Source organism: Mastomys coucha, unplaced genomic scaffold (assembly GCF_008632895.1).
Source record: "Mastomys coucha isolate ucsf_1 unplaced genomic scaffold, UCSF_Mcou_1 pScaffold18, whole genome shotgun sequence".
In the NCBI taxonomy this organism is placed as follows: domain Eukaryota; kingdom Metazoa; phylum Chordata; class Mammalia; order Rodentia; family Muridae; genus Mastomys; species Mastomys coucha.
The window spans coordinates 58,836,938-58,845,651 of NW_022196900.1; the positions used below are offsets into that span (position 1 = coordinate 58,836,938).

An 8,714-nucleotide genomic window follows, 5' to 3' on the forward strand; every position below is an offset into this window, starting at 1 on the left:
AGAGAGAGAAAGAGAGAGAGAGGGGGGGGAAGAGAGAATTTCAGAAGATCTGGCAAATAAATGACATCCTATCTCTCAGGTCACCACCACAGGTGTGTCTCTCCAAAGCCTTCTCCACATATGGACACCCGTGAAATCTCAGTGTCCTGGCATCCCAACATCTCCCCTCTAACCATAATTCACTTCCAGGGAATTTCTAGATCATGTCAGCTTAAGTTAAGCACCAAATAATAAAGTCGGTCCATTCCAGGAGGACAATTATCTCGTGTGCTAATGAAAGAACAGTCACATTTCATAGCAAAATCTCATCTGGTGTATTCATTACAGGCCAAATTAAGATAAGTGAAACTTGCCTGGTCCTCTTATTAAGTCAGACAAATGACTACATATATTTTCCAGATAGGAGCTGTTTAGAAGAACGAATCTCTATGTTTTACAAATGTCCTTCCTTTTCCTTCTTAGAGAGGAGATTCAGAAAACTTTGTGTTGTTGTAAGTCACAGGGCTCCAGTTGTTTTTAGGTCTTGCCAAATGAGGCGTTGCCTGACATCTAGCATGTGGCAAGATCTGAGAAAAGCTTCCACAAATTGGTGAAATTCTTTCTACATGAATGTGCAATGTATTCTCCTTGTTGAATAAGAATAATTTCCCCCAAAATGAATGCAATAAAGAGGCATAGAAAGAATAAATAATTCTAATAGTGTTCTTTAACTCTGCTTGTAATTTTCCAAATTCCAGAGTGATGGCAACACAGTGGGCCCATTCTACACACTACTTCAAAGTGTTTGTGTCAGTGAGGGAAACCCATGGGGCCAGTGGCTTTCAGCAACCTCAAGTGCAGTAAACTCACCACATTTCACAGCAAAAGACAAGGCATTGTTTTATCATATTTATCTACATTAATTATGCCTATATTCTACAAACATTTATCAAGTGCTGACTGTGAAGCCAGGCATTGTGCTAAGTGCAATAAGAAATCCTGGAAAAGCAGGCTTCATCTTTCAGGAACCCACGGCCACAGTGTTAGGGAGGTGACTGTAAAGGTGGCTATAAGCATGTAGTCTCCGACTTCATGTCTGACGACGTGCTCAGTGACTGCTTACACTATCTCATTTGCTCTCTCACACCCTCTCGATGTGTGTGTGAGCTAGATACTGTTATTAGCCCTATTTTACAGTTAAGAAACAAGGCTTGAAGAGAGTGTTACAGTTAATCATCATTATCAATTGGATTGGATTGAGAGTCCCCTAGGAGGCATACCCTCCGGAGAGGATTACCTGAAAGAAGAGTCATTCTCAGTATGGGTGGCATCATTCCATGGATTGGGCTCCCAGACTAAATAAAAAATGAGAGATCCCGTTATCTACTTCCCGGGCTTGGAGACAGATGGAGCCTCTCCCTCTGCTATGCTTTTCTGCCATGATGGACAGGGTATCAACAAAAGCCTTCCTCTCTTGAGGCATCTTTTGCTCAGTCTTATCTCAAGTGCTCCTCAGATCTCCCGTCTGCATCATCTTACATGTGGTGGACATGTGTGTTGTGCTTCTACCACAGCAGACGATAGGCTCAGAGGCCAAGGGCACATGAAAAGGACACCGGCCTCCATGAGGACAAACTTGAACAGTTGCTCTTGGGTTTTATCAGATTAGATTCCATTATCCTCAATCATTGCTTAAACTCAGTTTCTTACTTTAAAAAAAAAAAAATTAAGTTTAAAAAAAAAGAAACAGTAAAAGCCAGGGAAGATTGCTCAGTGAATGAGAGAGCATGATGAATGTTCCAGCCTCATATCTATTGCTGTGAGAAATAACGTGACCAAAGTAAGTTGTTTATTTGGCAGGGGTTTATTTGGCTTACACTTTCAGGTTACGGTCTACGTCTCTGAGAGAAGTAGGGTAGGAACATGGAGGCAGGCCCGCTTGCTATTCTGCACACCATTGCTTTTAACCAGGGAACTTGTTCGCAGCCAAGACAATGCAACAGAAACTACGAACGTCTACTGCTTGATGGCTCATGGAGCCTTATGTTCAACTAGTTTTCTTATACAGCACAGGAACAACTGCCCAGGGAATGAATGGTACCACCCATAGCAGGCCCTCTGTGGCAATTAATAATCCAGACAGTCCCCACACAGATGTGCCCACCAGCCAATTTCATCTAGGGAATTCCTCAACTGCAGCTCTCCTGTTAGGTGATTTCTATGTCTAGTTGACAGTTAACGTTAATAAGAGCACTATACAGGCATGAAGACTTAAGTTCAAATCTGATACCCATTTTGAGAAATTCAAAAAATATTCAGGAAGAGCAGATTATTATTATCTCATCATCTACATAAGAGACAGAAAGTTCAATGAAGTTTACTCAACTAGTTCAAATGATAAGAGGCCATGGTTCAGCCGTATCGCCTGAGAGCTTGACTGTCTGCTTCATGGTGCCTAGTGTCCAGGGGGAAGCTGGAAAGCAGCAAATGTGACATAAACTAGGGAAGCTGCTGGGGAAGTGAGTGGTTGAGGACTTAACTACGTAGTAGCATCCCAGAGCTGGACCATCTGGTCTCTCTGAAGAACACATCTCGAATACATGCTCCAAAATGCTGGGTGAAGAGATTGAAATATGCTTGAAACATGTACGTAGTACTATCTCTCACCAGCCCCAAAGCATAACACATAAGAAATAAAGGACCAGAAGAGAGGGAAATTGGATTCATTGTGTTCTAGGAAAACAAAGCAAGGGGTAGGTACATCATCTACAGACAAGTTTTATTTTATTTTATTTTATTATGTATGAGAGTATGATATGGACATGTGGATGTGAGTGCAGGTGCCCATGGAGGCCAGGAGAGGGGGCTGGATTCCTGGAGCTGGAGTTCCAAGTGGTTGTGAGCTGCTTTGTGTGTGGTGGGAACTAGACTCAGGTCCTCTGCAAGAGCCACCTGTGATCTTTGCTTATAAAAATATACTCTCTTCTATTTTTTTGTAATTGTCCATATTTCCTAGGTATCATGTACTTTATTTAACAGCAGGAACATTATCATTAGTTGTTTTAAAAGCACTCTTGAAAAATGAGCACCCATTATAGGTCACCTACCCCTTCTGATGGGGACTCAAGTTCTACCAACTGGCACCTAGCAGAGGTCAGAGAGATCATGGGGAAAACATGCAGAAACACCGGAATAAGTAATCAAGGTAATAAAGAGTCCATGGCATTGGGAATTGTGTCTGCTGTGGCACGAGTAGCATGTTCATCAGGACAGGACACTGTTAAATGGAATGGTGAAAGAGAAGAGCTACTAAATGAAGGCTTGAATCAGTATTTATTGAAGAAGACAATAGGGAAGTTCCTGTTCCAAGGACACATTTTATGGCAAGGCAGAGAGTGGCCTTGACAGAGATTCCTCATTCTCTGAGGAGAAAGGTATGGAGTAACTTGAGAGAGTCTGTACAGTAAATCACCAGGGCCAGATGTTGTTCATCCATGGGTTCTGAATGAGATAAAGCAGGGGATCAGGAGTTCAGTGACAATGGATGCTTTAAAACAGGCAATGCCCCTAAAGACCGTGAAGTTGTTCGAAAGGTGTTGGGGTGGGGGCTTGTTTGTTTGGAGACCTTTGTGTAATGGAGAGAGGGATTTCCTTTCTTTTTGTAAAACAGGACTCAAGGAAATTTCATTGGTTAAACAAAAAATGGGGACGGGGATTGGGTGATAGCAGAAGAGCCCAAAAAGATAAGAGCCCAAACTCACAAGATGCTTAATAACTGACAGTTATTTCTTAGGTGTCCTGAGAAATGTCAAGATAAAGGATGAGTGAACATTCATTCTATCTAATAGAAAAATCTGCAGACTAATGAGACTGTGGTTTTCGTGGTCTTGCTTGAATAGCAGATGACAACACTGTGTCTTTTGGTATTATCAGGGTATGTTTTCCTCCTTCTAAGAAAATTATAAACATAGTTATAATTTGCTCAAAAAATATGAGGGCTGGGAAGCAGGAGTAGACTTTTACCTCGATGTTTTGGGTTTTTTGCTTTTGTTTTTGTTTGTTTTGTTTTGTTCTTCATGATAAGATGTCACTATGTAGAACAGGCTGGCTTTGAACTCGTGGAAATCCACCTACCTCTGCCTCCCAGGTGTTGGAATTAAAGACCTGTGCCACTACACTTAGTTTATCTTGATCTTATAAATGCCTATTTCTGAATCGCAAGAATTGCCCACTGGCAATAGTAATACCAGAGTAGCTAGCATTTATGGAGTACTCACCTTGTACCAGACTCTTGCCTCGTTCATAACCTGCATCATCTCATCTAACTCATGCAACACTCAACAGTTCTGTATTAGTTAATATAAAACACCATGGCCAGACAACTTAAGGAAGACAGCTTATCTCAGTTTACAGCTCCATGGGGATGAGCCCATCGTGGTAGGGAAGCATGGTAGCAAGCAGCAGGCAGGATGGCAGGAACAGAAAGCTGAGAGCTCACATCCTCAACTGAAAGCACCAATGAGAGACAGATAGACAGACAGAGAGACAGGCAGACAGGCAGGCAGACAGACAGAGAACTGGAAGTGATGTGAGGCTTCAAACCTTCAAAGCCCGCCTCCAGTGGCATACTTCCTCCAGCAAGGCCACATCTCCTAAACCTCCCCAAATAGTGCCACCAACTGGGAACCAAATGGTCAAAGGCCAGAGTCCATGAAGGATTTTTCTAATTCAAACAACAACATGGCAGTCCTGAGATTTAAATCCTAATAATCCAACTCCAAAGCTCATGATTCTTTGTAATCATCGCTCTACATCTCCTCTCTTTACACCCATTTAATTTACAAAAGGAACCAAACTTTTACAAAACAACTCATATCCTCATAACAGGTGATGTGTTCCTCTTCTGTTCAAAGAATGATAATACCCAAACCACAAAACTGATCCCATGGCCCATCAAAGAGTAACTGCTCATAGCATACACAGAAAAACACACTAACTGGGGCCTGTGAATGAACAGCAATGAGAGGTGCTTCTTGCTAAGCTTGACAAGCTGAATTCAGGCCTCTGGATCAATGTGGAGGAAAACCAACTCCTGTAACTCACCCTCTCTATACAAGTACTGTGGCACATATACACATGAACACACACACACACATACACACACTAAATAAATGTAAACAATTTTTTAAAAACTAATAAGTAAATAACCACATTTTCTTCAAAGAACTCAAGCTAAACAAGCTGGGAGTGACTACATATGCCTGTAACCACAACACCCAGGAAGCATAGCAAGTGCTATAGAGTGAGCTCATGTCTCAAAAGAAATAAAACCAAGCTCATTGGAAACCCTACTGCTAAGAATCAGCATGCACTCAGAGGTGAAACAGACCTTTTATCATTCTTTCAGGAAGCCTTTAACATGGGGAAGAGGTGTTTCTTTCACATACCGTATTTTTCCCGAAGGGCTAATTAATCCCCCTCTGAATCTCTTGCTACGAGTTCCAAGAGTTAAGTTACTTCCTGATGGTCTGGATGGAATTTGACCACCAAAAACTCCTACCCAAGGAGAACATTCAAGCAATTTTTCTACCGTGTATCTTTCAAGTATTTGGGTATGCTCTTAGGCCTTCCTGTGTGTGTTCCCTTCAGAAAAACCAGCTTCGGGCATGTGTGAACCAAGACAGAAAACTTGACCCAAATCATACAAGTAACAGCCTTCATTAGCTCATTTGCAGCAAAGTCCAGGGATAAATGTGGCTTCTGACATGGTTTAGTGGAACTAAACCAATGTCACACAAAAAGACCCCACTTAGCGTTACCTCTCCTCTGCTGGTCCCACGACACAGCTGAAGCGCCTCCAGACATCTTTCTTTCTTTTTTTTTTTTTAATATTTTCTTTTTTTATTAGATATTTTCTTTATTTACATGTAAATTTCTCCATTCACAGTTTCCCCTCCAAAAAAACAAAGAAAGAAACAAAAACAACAAAAACAAACCCCTGTTGCCTCCCCCTTCCTCATGCCTGCCACCCCACACTCTCCCACTTATTGGCCCTGGCATATTTCTTAAATGAACACAAATATATAAAGTGTTTTTGTTTGTTTGTTTGTTTTATACTTAATAGAGTTTAAAATCTTGGCTCTTACTGTGGTAACTTGATACAAGAGTTATAAACATCAAGTAAAGCATTCAGTCTTACTCTCTGGTGTTCTCTTACAAAATCCCTCCCAATTTAATTATCTACATTTCTTTTGAGTACATACTTTTTTTTTTATTGGATATTTTCTTTATTTACATGTAAATTTCTCCCTTCCCAGTTTCCCCTCTAAAAAACAAAGAAACAAACAAAAACAAACCCCAGCTGCCTCCCCACCCCCCATGCCTGCCACCCCACCCTCTCCTGCTTATAGGCCCTGGCATTACCCCACACTGGGGCACAGAACCTTCACAGGGCTGAGGTCCTCTCCTCCCATTGATCAAATTTGCAATCCTCCACTATACACACGCTGCCAGAGCAATCAGTCCCACTGTGTGTACTCCTTGGTTGGTGGTTGAGACTCTGGGAGCTCTGAGGGTATCCATCTCATGAACAAAGTCCAAAAGGAGAGTTACTTTCTTCTCCCTAAGTTTTATCTTTTGTGGGGTCTTCTGTTTCTGATTAGGCCATATGCTCTCTTCTTCCAGCTTTTGCTATGTCATAGGAAGTACACCCTTTGATTATCCAAGACAAAACAATGCTTACCTATTGAGATATATAGATTGAGGAGAGAGACTTCATGAGTAGTGTATGAAATAGAGATTGAATGAAGATAAAGGCAATAGGGAATGTTAGAGATGGTTGCCTGGCTTTACGCTCATCCATCAAGCAATGAACCAAACACCAAAATAAAAGCTCACTTAACCCTGGACTTCAGAATGCTGTGGGGAGAGAGACCAAATGGAGATCACTCTGTATTCATAGATATGCTTTCCACTGGGAAAGCCACTGATGGAGAAGCATCCCATAAAGGTATGCTACAGCAATTCTCTGGGCCTGGGAGCAACTTGTATTTTTCTCAATCCACATCCATAAAAATCACACACATAGAAATTGTCTTCCATTTCTTCCTGCTGCCCATGTCAAGGCTAAGCAGGAGGAATGGAGGGTTCGGGAAGGCAGGAGGGACACTCTCAGACTTGGAATTATAAGCATTGGCTACAAGTTTAGACAGCTAAGTGGATGATGTTGCAAACATCGGCATTTAACAATAAGAGCTGAAGGTTGAGTTTAAGACCAAATCTTTACTTTTTTTGCTTTGATTTGTGTTTGGTTTTGTTTGTTTGTTTTTGCCAAGGGTGCTGAAAAACAAAGAGAACAGATAAGTTAAAAGCTGATATAGACTATGGCTACCTCCAATCCTGGTTCCTTGACTCAACTGAGGTGAGTAGATACCAACAATGGCTATTTCTTGTGCACTGTGGGACAGGAACTAGGTTACAAAGAGGAATGTTATAAACATGCCCCACCACCATTGGGTGCACATGCTATTGACAAGGTCAGCCAGAATAATGTTCTCCTATTTCCTATATTAAGACAGAGGCAGTAATTACAAAATGCCTTAAACTCCCCAGATGAAAGAAGTTGCATAAATGAAGGCATAACCAAGAAGAATACGCTTATTAATCTGTTAGCATACAGTGTTATGCCAGTGGGGGAGGGGATGATACGAATATCATTTCTTTGTGTCATATAGAGTCAACCCAGAGAAGCAAACACTACAACAGAAGCCAGCCTTAAACCACTGCTTCAGCAACGCTCCCATACTCTCCCATACTCATACCTGCCTGAAGCATGATGTCAGAGCCCTGCGCTGTGCCCCACCTCCTCTGCCCCCATGGCAGGCAGGGTGGCTGCTGTAGAGGCATGGAACAGCAAAGAGCCATGCTGATGCATTTCTTACCGCCTCTAAAGACAATCATTATTCCTGGAATGACAATTTGTAAGCTCAACCTAATTACAGCCAAATTGATTAAGAGACACATAATCTCAAGATTAGCATTCGGGCAAATGCTGCTTAACTTAGCCACTGAGGATTCAGAGGAGGAAACAGCTGTGCTCTTCAGGAAATTGTTTGGAATAAAAGAGTGGAGTCTGCCGGCAAACCTTAGCCTTAGCAAATTCCTTGGCATCATTTCCTTCTTATTTGAACTCCCAAGCTGGAGATTTCCTGGGATCAAATGCTTTAAACATAGGCCTCCTGGGACTGTGGGGAAACCAGCCAGAGGCATTTATGATGGCCTGGTCTTGGGCTCTACCTTCTTAGTAAGGAAGTAGACTGAGTTGTCTTAGCCTCAGAGATCCGACCTCAAACTACAGTTGATAGTTGATAGTCACTACACACCAGTTGTTGTGAGCAACAAGGGACCACACTTCTAGTGTGTCACTAGTATGGCATTTCTAGTGTGACAATTGGCCACTAAGACCTTTACAATAGTAATTCCTTTCTCTCCTTCCCTTGAATGTAGGACTTCAAAAAACCTTTAATGGTATGTTAGTCATCAAATTATTTAGACAAATTATCTAGAAGAGTGGATTTTTTTCTATTATGTTTTATGTCATAGAACATAAACACATTCTTAACAAAAAGCCAAAAAGTAACGATGGGAGGGGTGTCAGGGTTTTACTGCTGTGAAGAGACATCATGATCATGACAAGTCTTACAAAAGCAAACATTTAATTAGAGCTGGCTTACAGT

At 41.6% G+C, this 8,714-nt stretch overlaps 1 long non-coding RNA gene across 1 annotated transcript in view; it reads left to right on the plus strand.

Moving 5' to 3' along the window:
• The window catches only part of LOC116095456, a 12,405-nt gene extending 4,272 nt beyond the window's left edge, over positions 1-8,133 (plus strand). The window contains exons 2-3 of the long non-coding RNA XR_004120600.1: positions 7,314-7,399; positions 7,713-8,133. This is a non-coding gene — a long non-coding RNA (uncharacterized LOC116095456). The remainder of the gene's footprint in view (positions 1-7,313; positions 7,400-7,712) is intronic.
• Positions 8,134-8,714: the final 581 nt, after the last annotated feature.